General features: G+C 32.8%; 1 protein-coding gene across 1 annotated transcript in view; it reads left to right on the top strand.

The window, feature by feature from the left end:
- The window catches only part of LOC141483851 (selection and upkeep of intraepithelial T-cells protein 1), a 566,613-nt gene that overhangs the window by 378,190 nt on the left and 175,689 nt on the right, over positions 1-12,734 (top strand). The window lies entirely within an intron of this gene.

Genomic DNA, 12,734 nt, shown 5'->3' with positions numbered 1-12,734 from the left:
CAATTGTGTATTTTATTAAAAAATAAAAAAACTCTCAAAAAAATTTATACGGTTTCACATACCATAGAAATAGAATATTGCTAATATGCAGAAAATCTCTGAAATAAATTCTGAAGTCAAAACTAAAACATGCACTTTCGATAATACATGATAAAAAAATCAAATATTAACAAAGAGAACAGCAGAAACAGAAATAAAAAAAACATTACTACTGGTCGTCATCACTATCATCTGGATCGCTGTTGTCATTATTTTTCACTTTTATGTTTTTATAAAAATCATGATAAATTGTGGGCACCCACTGAAGTAACTCCTGTAAATTATCATGTTTCTTCTTATCTACAGCCAAAAATGAACCAGTAATTACTTTGAGACTTGTTTTGGATTTTACAGATCTTGCGTTTCTGTTAAAATTAACAGATTTGAAGTTCGTCTCTTCAAACCGAGTTTTGTAATACAAAATACCGGGCGCTTCTTTCTTTACCATCAAATGGACTATTTTGGACGACAAAAACGGTTCCTTTTCACAGTTCTTCTTTCGCTTAACAAATGAGCATCCAGGTCCTACACCCAATGCTTTGAAGTTAAAAAACTCATGTTGTTCCATCTCATACACTGAGTCAGTAAGTGAAGGGATTGTTCTAATAAATTGAGCCCATTCATGGGGAACTGATATTACATTGTAGGAAGTTGTTTTTTCTTCTTTTCTATCCTTGCATGTACAGTGTCAGCTTCATTATGAGTATGCCCTTTTAACAAATACTTTTGCTGGATGACAGTAACATGTGTATTTTGAACAGCCCACAGAAGCATACAAAATAACTGAAAATTTCTAGTTTGAAGGTGATTGACAATGTTCACACGTGAACTAACGTGACTTGGAATCTCTACACTTTTTTATTTTTTTATTATTTTCTTTTCGCATTCCTTTAATTTTTATTTATTCAATTATTATATTTTTACTTGTAGGTTATTTCACTATCATTTCATTTCAGGTTTATTGTTGCTGAATATAATAGTTATTTCCAACTATTCTTTTTAATTATCCTTTTTTACTTGTTTCAGGGATTTCAAATCATTTTATATAATAGACAATGGAAGTCCGAACTAGTGAAAATTTCTATTTTGGCCAGAGCAATTGTCTGACCAAATGGTAACCTCTTTTATGCTCAGTGGCAATAATTTTATGAATTTCAATATGCATGAAGCAATTTCATTGCCACCTCTCTTAGCTATAGTTTCATCCCATAAGAAACAATAGCTCTTCTTGAGGGTGTCGCAGTATGATGTTAAGTTAAACGTCCAAAGCTGTCTTAAGTAAAATGTCTTGGAGTTTGATAAGAATGGGGTTGGTAGACATTTTTGTAAATCCATCATCGCTACTACCTCTCCTTGAGCTACTTTCAAATTATCTTTATTTTCCTTTTTTAGTTTATATCTTCTGTTTGATTCCTCAATATGCTCCTTCAAAGTTCTCTCTACCTCTTGTTTTGCTTCCGGATCATTCAGAACATTACGCTTCAAATTTTCTAGATGGTCACACGTATCACACGTGTCTATACTAGGAGGTTTGAAGTGTAAATTAAATTCAGTAGAAAAAATTTCACGATACTTATGTTCTTTAACAATATGCTTTTTTTCTACTTGTTTTTCTATGCACCACTCTTTGTACAGTTTGTACATAGCAGTAATACTAAGTTGAGGATTTAAATATTGTCTATCCGATTTATTTCTTGAATAATGGCTATCAATTTTCGGAAACAATGTAATGTGTTCACGAACTAAGCCTACTGCCATATCATCAAGTTTGTGGTTAGAAACCTGATTCGTTTCAACCAACCCTGCGGAATTTTCAAGGCATTTCTGTACAGCGTTACGAATCATTTTTTCGGAGATTGAAAGCGTGTTGAGAAAAAAATTTTTGCAGACCTTTGTTTTAATCCCATTGTCCAATAAATTATATATATAATTGTGTTGTCGTCGGTTGTTCTGCGAACCACTTCGTGGTCGGCGTCTTTGAATAGGGACTACATCCACACTTTGTGCCAAAAACTGTCTTCTTTGCTTCCAGTCTGTTTTAGTTTTCCAGAAACTCTCATGAATATTTTTTCTCACTTCGTCTAAGATGTTTGTAGCACAATTTAATTTGCAATTATTACATATTGGACCTATTTCTTTCTTCCTTTTAATTTTCTTCTTATGCCCTTCATATTCCTCTCCCATCAACCTCTTTTGCTTAGCCACGTTAATTTTCCAAGTACAAAGCTGCCTTGTTCTCTTTCTCGATTTCCTTTGCTCTTTCTCTTGTTTATTAATTCGTTGTCCTGCTACAAAATTTGTGTCAACGTTGTCTCCATCGAAATCTTCTATATTATCTCGATTGGAATCATTTGAATCCGTTTCAGGTTCATAGTTCCTGTCCTCTAGAGAATCATCAGAAAATCCGGTAATTGGATCTTTATCAGAATGCCGAGAGGCATCGTCACTTTCCACCATCGCTGTGGTAATATTTTCCCGCTGTTCTTTCTCACCAACAATAATATCCACCACTGGCCTCAATTCAATAAAGGATCTCATGTTCTCTTTGTCTTCGAAGACGTTATAACTGCTTCTGCCTTGTCTAGGCTCATCGTCATGATCAGAAACATTTAAAACCTCTTGATTAGCTTTATCGGCACAGCACATAACCTCATTTTTAGTAATCTCTTTGGTGTTTTGATCTATAATAAATTAGGTATTGAGAAAACTAACTCGATTATGATTATTTGACTTACCGTTATTTTGTAATAATGCTTGTTGCAATATTCGATTAGTTCTTGTGTTGGAATACATTCTCAAAATAATGTAATGAACTGTTAACACACTAATAAACACGAAATTATTTTTGATATTACTAACCTAACCTTATCTTTAAAAAGGCGCATGTCCTCCTATTCTGTGAGAATTTTAAAAGGCAGATGTCCTCATTATTAGGACAGCCGCCTTTTTTGAATCAATCGTAAGGACTAAAAAGCCTGTTGTCCCACATACGACCTTTCAAAACTGATCAAAATATGGACAACCGACTACAAAAACTGTATTGGTACGTGGGACAGCCGCCATTTCATCATTACTATTTAGATCTAACGATTTTATGTACATTTATTTGCCTAACCCATTATTGGCCAAAGATGGACACCCGCCCTTTCAATTCTAAGGTCCAGAACAGAAGTTTGATCTCATGAAGACTTTTCTTTGATTTTTCTGTTAATTCAAGTAGATGTTTTTTCACTTCAGAAAACAATCTATATAAATCCTTAAATATTACATTCCAGGGGTTCTATTCAATTTGAGAGTGCAATTTCATTTCCAAAAATGTTTCCCCAAACATTCCTAACAATGAACTTTTATTTCATCAAATTTTGGTTGATATTTTACACTACAAGAAAATGTAATGAATGTGGTTTTCATGATATTGAGGACAATTCATGACTTAGGTTATCACTTGCTATGTTTCCGAACATTCAAAATCGATATAGCAGTTTTCAAGATTACTCGCCTGACTCAATTTCACTCCTTCTAAATTATTTCGAAAGTTACTAAAAGCCTCCGAATGACCAACGGTTATCTTTTCACACACCACCGATTCCAAATCGAGAAAGAACCTCACTTAAGAAAAATATTGTTACTGACGGAGAAATTCACAGTTTACCGGGTTCAAGGCATAAAAAAATTGAATAACTTCGCTAAAGCTTTGGATTTCGGGTGGGTTGTATTGTTTGTGGAAGGCTTTTATACGTCTTTTCATACCTGATAATTCACAAAGGACTTAAATTCGTTCTGATGTTTGTATTTCATATCAATCGAGTGTGTTAAGGAAAATAACTTTGAAGAGTTTCTCATAAAACTTGGTAATGCCCAACCGAGTGCTTCTGCTTGATAGAAAAACAAAAGAGAAGTTTCGTGAAAACAAAATACTAAAAAACGAGCTGTTTTCGCTATTTTCTTTATATCAAGTGAACCTCCATTGAATAGTTAGGAATTATTGGGAATTTCCGCTTGAGTTGACTGTGATTCTGAGGATATAATGTAATAGAAATGTATATAAATATGAAAATTTCATTTATCGGAACGAAAACGTGAACGGTTTCGAAAATATGAAACAAAGAACCAGCATTGTGATCAGGTAAAACTACTTGAATTGTAGAATATTCCGTCAGTATTTTCAACACGCTTTTATTAGCTTCACCTGTATGTATGTATGTATGTATGTTTGTTTGTAACTCTCAAACTCGGGATCTGTATTTGATAGAATTATCGACAGCATTGCTTGATCTATTCGCGGGCAGATGGCGCTGTACGTAGTTTAAAAAGGCTACAAAACACGCTTTTATAGCATACGAAACTGAAAAATGAAAAATTAATATAGTTTAAAAAACTTAAAAACAATATTTCAAAGAACATCGAACTAAAAAGTTGAAAATATTTTTTTAAATGAGCTTAAAACAATAACGAACGAGAATTGTGAATTATCAAGCGCCCTTCGCTTTTGTTACAATAGTACTAGTATTTTTTGTTCGTTATTGTTTCAAGCTCATTTAAAAAAAATGTTTTCAACGATGTTCTTTGAAAGCGTGTTTTTTATTCAGTTTTTTTAACCTTTTTTCATTTTTCATGAAGGTACTAGCTATTTAGTTACAGTTTATCGAATTTTCATCTATACATCTATGTTTCTGTAAAATCGTTTAGTGAAAATCTCACAATAAAGTGTTTTTTGGATACGTTAGTTATTGATTTTCATCAACTATCGGCCAATTCCATAATATATCACTTTTCAGGAAGTCCGGAAAGTCTGGACTTTCATCCGGAAAACATCGGTAGACAAAAGTCTACTACTAGTCGTAGCATATGAGATTTTGAGTATGACCGAGGATGCACCAAAATTTGTTGATGCTCCATGACCGCGTCCATTCATGCTTATAACGAAATTCAATTCACCCTGTCGCCATTGTCATTATCGAAATTATTAGACAGTTAGGCTGAAAAGTCCGTAGGCTAACATGGAAAGAATGTTTTTCATGAAATTTGTTTTAAGAAGCATAGAAAGATTTATTTTTATGAAATACGGTTTCGACGATTATTTCTTTATTGGAGCTGAATTTTCATCCAGCGAACATTCTTTCGGGGTCTGAGAACAGAAAAAAGTCGCTGAGACCCAGATCTGAAAAATATGGTGGATGCGTAAGCAATTCGAAGCCCAATTCATGCAATTTTGCTATCGTTTTCCTTAATATGCGACTCGGTGTAATACATCCTTCAAACACTCCAATAACCAATACGAGAGCATAGCTATGATTTACTATTGGAAGAGTTCAACTATACATCACTTAAAAAATGCCACCTAATAAAAAACTTAATTTTTATGTGTCTATGTGTAGAAGCTACAACCCAACTAGCAATTTCGTATTTTATAATAGTTGCGGAAACGTTTCGGAGAAAAAAATTATAAAACTACATTTCTCCCAGAAATGTTTTCAATGCGTTTATAAAACTGCTATAAATAGGAAATTGGCACCGTTTTACAAAACATAATAGTCATTACCAATATTTTGTAAGGCCTTTTACATACACTACAAAACAGTTTTATAAACATTTTGGCAATAACTATAAAATTTGTCTAACACTGTTAAAAAGTAGTTTTGTAAAGACTTTCCTAACTGCACTTTTGCAACATATTCAAGCTATACCTATAAAATTATCAGAAGACAGTTCTATAAGAGTTTTTAGTAGTTCCAAGTAGGCGATATAAAATATAATACAGCGGAAAACGTCAACAATAAAATAAAAGAAGTGTTGAAAATGTTTTTTCGAAGACGCAAGAAGTAATTATGAATTGGACACTAGGAAAATATAATTGATATGTCACCAACTGAGAATTAAGAAATAGAAGGGTTAAAGCCATTTTAAAATTTCACTTTTGCACTCATAAAACTGTTAAAGATATTGTTTGTGTTTCGAAGATTGATATTTTCACTGCAAATGAAATTTTATTGACCTATTATTAGCAAAATTTAAGCGCGCATTTATAAATGTTTTCGGTAAAATCATTGATTATACAAAAATTCACTTTGTCGACGTATTCATTTTCTAATCACAAACTTTACTCACTTTTTTCTAAATAATATATTGTTATAATATTCATGTACTTTTCAGTTGCAAATATCACTATATGTGCGGTATTCCATATTTTCAACTCCTCTAATTTGATTATCCCAGATCGCTTTAATTTAAAATTGCGTTATCCTATAAAATGAATTGGTATCAGTAGCAAGCATTTCAACGTATTTCAGCTACTTTGTTACCCCTTTAAAACCGTTATGAAACACTTAGTTCTAGGAGTGATGGTATTGCGGCAGAGTCGGACTACTTTTAAAGCTCTACCAAAGTGCTTGTATGAATAAAGGATTTCTCACATACAGTTTGGATAAATATTATCTGTCGAGATGTTTTGGCTGAAAAGTTTCTTTCATCGATTATAAAGGCTAAACGACGGGTTTTAACCATTATAATAACCTTTTCCTGTTTTTCGCAAAAAAAATTGAAGCACTAGGTTAGGGGGGATAGTTTTGTGTGTTTTTTTTTAGTATTTCCAATATACAGGGTGACTCGAAGCTTCCAGAAAGTTTTTTATGGAACACAAATTCATTTTTTCGTCTATTTGATGCACCTCGAACTGAATCTAAAACTATTATATACCCCCCAATGAATGTTCAAAATGGCCGCCATTTATATATATTCGGGATACAAACAAAAAAATCCACTTCAATATTCACACAATGGAATTATTATCAAATCGAAATTATAACATATATATACACATATGTATGCATATCATAGTGTCTTAAATTACGGATGAATTGAAAATATTGAATTTACTTATGGGGTACCTATATTTAGAAGTTACAGAAGAACTAATTTTCACCACGATATCGATGGTGTCTCACTTGAATAACCGAACAAAAATATTCTTACTGAACATAACTAAAATTTTGAAGAATTAATATTTCAAAGCTGTGATTAGGAATCGATGTCAGCTGGTTGTTCATATATGCTGCATTTTATTCTTGGTGGCAGCAAATATATATTAGCAAAGGCAATTTGATTTTATAACAGTTATATTAGTGTTTTTGAATTGTAGTTAATATACCATACTATAAAATAGTTGCGAAATTATCGTTGAAGTGACAATATGGTAATAAAAATAAAATAGTATCTGAAAGCATTCCAATAAAATGATTTCATTAAAGCTACAGGAAACAGTTATAAAGTAGGCTTAAAATAGTTATATAACTATCATAAAAATCTCGCAAAAAAGTATTATAAAACTGCTACATAACAATTTACTTTTATAGGAAAATAAGTTAGTTGCAAAAACGTTTCTGTGATAATTTCCTGACTATATTATAATGGTTTTTAAATTTTATTTCATAAACGTTTCTATGACAAATTTATAAAACACTTTTATTGCCTACAACTGTATTGTATTCACCGATCATCTAATACAATCAATTAGCATTTTGGAAGTAATTATAAAATACTAATTAAATGAAACTGTTTCAACACCATGGAATTATAAAACAACTTTACTTGTTGGGAATAGTCTACAAAATATCCATATATTCTTCTTATCTCAGGTTAGGACAGCAATATATAATGCACTAAATACATAACTGATAAAATGTTACATGGTAGGTAATGCTGATATAGATTGAGTTTTTTGTTCAATTTTCGTTTATCAGGAGTAATATAATCTCACAGTTTGTATATGTACTCCTGTAATTGGGTCTCATGACCTGTTGGGTGTATTTTCTAAGTAAATGAATAAATAAATGAATAAATGAATGAACGAAAGAATGAATGAATGAATAAATGGATGAATGAATGAATGAATGGATGAATAGATAAATAAATGAGTTAATAAATAAACACGATATAATAGCCGTTCTTGGTGATTTTTCCTTTTCAAGACAGGTAGTCGATGGCTATAACACCATGTGCATCCCAAAATGCTGACACTATAACTTTGCCAGGCGACTGTTGCATCTTTGTACGCTTTGGAGTTGGTTGTAGTGTGGTCCACTAGATGACGACCTGTTTCATACTGGTGTGAAATAGTTGAGTCATGTTTCATCCATTGTCACATATTGACGACTGAATTTGTGATTATTATGGTGGTACAGCTTCATACACTGCTCAGAATCATCAATTCGTTGCTGCTTTTGACCAAATATTCATGAATGATACGTCCAACACGTTTCTTTGATATCTTCAGAGCACCAGTTATTCCGATCAACTTCGTGCTAATTTCACCTCGTTCAAACTCAGCAGCACTTCTCAACAGGTGATTTTGCTAGTGCAAAATCCGAATAATGTTGATCAAGTCAAGCCTTACTTTCACCAGTATTCCGTTCGCCAAAAAGCAATGCTTTATTATTATACGGAATTCGCTTCCATGTTCAAACTTGCTTCACTCAAAATGTTATAACCCACAAACCGATAGTCCAATAATTGTGAAATTTGTACATACGTCTTTCGTGAGTAAGAGTTAACTAAAGATCATATGGGTTTCATACTAGTAGCGCCATCTATGTGTTAGCCTACGAACTTTCCAGCCCACCTAATATGTTGTTATGTGCTTCCAATTTGATGAACAAATACTACATTTTCCTCACGTAATCGAAATCAAAATAATTCCCCACCCAGCACATCAACATTCGACTTGACATTTATATCTGTGCTAAACTTCCCCTGAGCAATTTCGATTTTATTACTTTCCCTTTATTACGTGATGAACAACCTAGCAAAAGGAAGAAAAACACGTGAATAAACAACTGACGATTTACTTTATTGCTTGCCAGTTCGTTTAATTTGAATTCTTCGTTTTCGGAGATGGGTTCATCGAGTTGAGTGGTGATGCAAGAGAGTAAATATACGGAACGGAGTATATAGGTGGAAGCAATCCATACGAAAAATAATTCTGAATATTCATTGACGAAATAAGAAAATAGATATCAGAAACAGAACATACTTCATTGTCGGAAGAATAACATTTTTTGACATATGTTGAAGTATGTGGGTTGTGTGTTGGAGTATGTGGGCTCGTTAAAAACAAAATACAAGCACTACAGGAAAATGCTAAAGGCGCTCTTACAGGGGTGCCTGTACGAAAGTAGCGATTCACATTAGATATGAATCGCTGGAGGGTGAATCTATTTGGAAACACGTTCTCAAGAAATTTATTCCACATACACGCAGTTCTCCAGATGAAACAGTTCCTAAACAGTGGAGTTAGAGGTATACTAAGTTGAGTCTCAAAACGATGAGCAGTCACAGTCCGTCGCGTATTTCTGATATGTACCGATCTTGGTGGAGTCAAATGTGCCAAGTCACCTGAACACCTTTATAAAAGAGAAACAAATCGCCAACCTTTCTTCGATGTTCCAGACTATCAAGCCCAACTAGCAATTTCGTATTTTATGATAGTTGCGGAAACGTTTCGGAGAAACAAATTATAAAACTACATTTCTCCCAGAAATGTTTTCAATGTGTGTATAAAACTGCTATAAATAGGAAATTGGCACCGTTTTATAGAACATCATAGTTATTATCAATATTTTGTAAGACCTTTTACAAACTCTACAAAACAGTTTTATAAACATTTTGGCAGTTACTATAAAATTTGTCTAACACTTTCAAAAAGTAGTTTTGTGAATACTTCCCTTACTGCACTTTTGCAACATATATAAGCGATACCCATATAATAATCAGAAGACAATTTCATAAGAGTTTTTTAGTAGTACCAAGTAGGCCTTATAAAATATAATGCGATATATAAAACGTTAACTATAAAATAAAGTGTTGAAAATGAAATTCACAATTGCACTCATAAAACTGTTAAAGACATTGTTTGTACTGCAAATGAAATTTTATTGACAAATATATAGCCTATTATTAGCAAAATTTGAGCGCGCTCTCATTTATAAATGTTTTCGGTAAAATTATTAATTATACAAAAATTCACTCTGTCGACGTATTAATTTTCTAGTCACAAACTTAACTCACTTTGTTCTGAATAATATAATGTTATAATATTTATGTACTTTTCAGCTGTAAATATCACTATATATGCGGTATTCCATATTTTCAACTCATCTAATTTCAGTATCCCGGATCGCTATCATTTAAAATGGCGTCGTTCTATAAAATAAATTGGTATCAGTAGCAAGCATTTCAACGTATTTCAGCTACTATGTTACCCCTATAAAACTGTTAAGAAACACTAAATTCTGGGAATGATGGTATTGCGGCAGAGTCGGACCACTTTTAAAGCTGTAGGTTTCTACAAAAGTGCTTGTATGAATAAAGGATTTCTCACATACAGTTTGGATAAATATTATATGTCGGGATGTTTTGGCTAAAAAGTTTCTTTCATCGATTATAAAGGCTGAACGACGGGTTTTAACCATTATAATAACATTTTTCTGTTTTTCGCAAAACAAATTGAAGCACTAGGTTAGGTGGGATAGTTTCAGGTGTTTTTTAGTATTTCCAATATACAGGCCGACTCAAAGCTTCCAGAAAGTTTTTTTATGGAACACCAAGTCATTTCTTCGTCTATTTGAATCACCTCGAACTGAATCTGAAACTATTATATACCCCCAAATTAATGTTCAAAATGGCCGCCATTGAGTTATTATTCATTTCTATTTATATATTCGGGATACAACCAGAAAAATCCACAACAGTATCCACGCAATGGAATCATTATCAAATTGAAAGTATAACACATATATATGCATATCATCGTATCTAAAATTAAGGATGAATTAAAAATATTGAACTTACTTATGGGGTACCCGTACTCAATAAAAATCAAATAATGAGAAGTTGCTAAAGAACTCATTTCCACCACGATATCGATGGTGTCCCACTTGAATAACTAAACAAAAATATTCTTACTGAACATAACTAAAATTCTGAAGAATTTTTCACAGCTGTGATTAGGAATCGATGTCAGCTGGTTGTTCTTAAATGCTGCATTTTATTTTTGGTGGCAGCAAATATATATTAGCAAAGGCAATAGTTATATTAGTGTTATTCAATTGTAGTTAATATACCATACTATATAATAGTTGGGAAATAATTATTGAAGTGACAATATGGTAATTGAAATAAAATAGTATCTGAAAGCATTTCAATAAAATAATTTCATCAAAGCTACAGGAAAAAGTTATGAAATTAGCTTGAAGTAGTTTTATAAGTATCATAAAAATCTCGCAGAAAAGTGTTATGAAACTGCTACATAACAATTCACCTTTATAGGAAATTAAGTTTTATAAGTTAGTTGCAAAAACGTTTCTGTGATAATTTCCCGACTATTTTATAATGGTTCCTTAATTTTATCTCATCAACGTTTCTATGACAAATTCATAAAACACTTCTATTGCCTACAACTGTATTGTGTTCACTGATCATCTAATATAATCAATTAGCATTTTGGAAGTGATTATAAAATACTAATAAAATAAAACTGTTGCAACACCGTGCAATTATAAAACAACTTTGCTGGTTCGGAGGTTGCACGTGATGTTCGCGTCTCCAATCAGGCGGATGGCTCTTTTCTGGATGTAATCCAGCAGCTTCAGGGTATGCTGAGAGGCGGATATCCATACATGAGAACAATACTTCAAATAAGGTCTGATCTGAGATTTATCAAGCATCAAAAGTTGCTGAGGTGTGTACAGTTTCCTGGTTCGGAACAGTGTTCCTAGCTTTTGAGAAGCAGCCCCTGCAAATCCTCTCTTATGCCAATGAACTACCAAAGGTCCATCGATTATCAATCAAAACTTATCGATTCCAGAAAGTACCTCAATGATCGATCGACACATTAAATGGGATTCACACTATTATATCGAACTAATATTCGAGGTGGAACGATGAAACTCTCAGGACTGATGGTCATGTTTTGATGTCAAAACCAAAAAAATCTACTTCAATTATTACGGAATATACGGGGGTGTTTCCATGAGAAGTGAGACAAATTCGGATTTTTCAGGACTGACAGTTTTTTTCAGGAAAAAAGTGTATTCCTAGTAAGTTGGTAGTCCTGATCACGAATCTGAAGGAATTTTGAGCTTATTTTGCCCCCTAATATGTTTTACCGTAAAAATGGGGTGTTCCATCGCGAGTGGCGGACAGTGTATATCACTTTGGCCAACCCCATTCAGGTGGTAGGTGCATTTTGAGCATTTCCATCAGTCCAGAGAGTTTCATCGTTCTACCTTGAATATTACGAAAGATACGGGGGTGTTTCCATGAGAAGTGAGACACACTGTATCTTCGTGTGAAGTTTATTTTGCAGTTGATTACTTTTCTCTTTCTTTGAAAGATAAAGACATTTTTTCTATGAAGATGAAGAAGAAGAAAGCCATAACTTTTTTTCTCAAAAATTATTCTGTCCTTATAATATACTACTTTCCGTTTTTAAAATTATCATCATTATTTTCAGATTCACTCACACGAAATATAATCACAGATACTTATGATGCACTGTTTGGAACCTTTGGTGTAGTAATGAATATTACTGGAGTTTTTTCCCAACACCAAATCGTTATTTTTAACACGTTGACACGTGTTTCGATCACCAAGTGATCATCTTAAAACAGTTTTAATCTTCCTCTTTGAAGATGATCGCT

This window comes from Leptinotarsa decemlineata, unplaced genomic scaffold (assembly GCF_025532065.1).
Source record: "Leptinotarsa decemlineata unplaced genomic scaffold, Ldec_3_MD MMD2_tig00004307_RagTag_RagTag, whole genome shotgun sequence".
NCBI lineage: Eukaryota > Metazoa > Arthropoda > Insecta > Coleoptera > Chrysomelidae > Leptinotarsa > Leptinotarsa decemlineata.
Note: the sequence above shows the minus strand (reverse complement) of the source record. Positions and strands in the feature narration are given on the sequence as shown.